The sequence below is a fragment of the Penaeus monodon genome, chromosome 24 (assembly GCF_015228065.2).
Source record: "Penaeus monodon isolate SGIC_2016 chromosome 24, NSTDA_Pmon_1, whole genome shotgun sequence".
Classification (NCBI taxonomy): Eukaryota; Metazoa; Arthropoda; class Malacostraca; order Decapoda; family Penaeidae; genus Penaeus; species Penaeus monodon.
Window position 1 is genome coordinate 22,903,885 of NC_051409.1, and position 763 is coordinate 22,904,647.

Here is a 763-nt window from a genome sequence, read left to right on the forward strand (position 1 = left end):
GGGGCCCCCCGGAAATTTTTTTTTTGGGGTTAAACCCCGTTTTGGGTTTTTGGGGGTTTAGGTTTTCCCCCCAAAAAACCCAAAAAAAATTTTTTTTTTTTGGGGGGGGGGCCTTTGGGGCCCCCCCATTGGGGGGCCTTAAGGGCCTTTAAAAAATTTTTTTTTTGGGGGGCCCCCCCCCCGGGGTTTTTTTTTCCCAAACCATTTTTTTCCCCACCCGGGGGGGGGGAAAAGGGGCCCCCTTTTTTTAAAAAAGGGGGGGGGTTTCCCGGGGCCGGGGGGGGGTTTTTTAAAACCCCGGGGGGGGCCCACCCCCGGGGGCCCCCCCCGGGGGAAAAAAAAATTTAAATTTTTTTAAAAAAAAAAAAGGGGGGGGGGGGGGAAAACCGGGGGGGTTTTTGGGGGCCCGGTTTTAAATTTGGCCCCCGGGCCCCTTTTTTTTTTAAAAAATTTTTTTTTTTAAAAGGGGGAAAAAAAAATTTTTTTAAAAAAAAATAAAAACCCCCGGGGGGGGGGGGGGGGAAAAAAAACCCTTTAAATTTTAAAAAAAATTTTGGGGCCCAAAAAGGGGAAGGGGGAAAAATTTTTAAAAGGGGGTTTTTTAAAAAAAAAAAAAAAACCCCCCCTTTCCCCAAAAGGGTTTTTATTTTTTAAAAAATTTTTAAAAAAAATTTAAAATTTTTAAAATTTTTATTAAAAAATTTTTTAAAAAAAAATTTTTTTTAAAAAAAAAGGGGTTTTTTTAAAATTTTTTTAAAAAAAA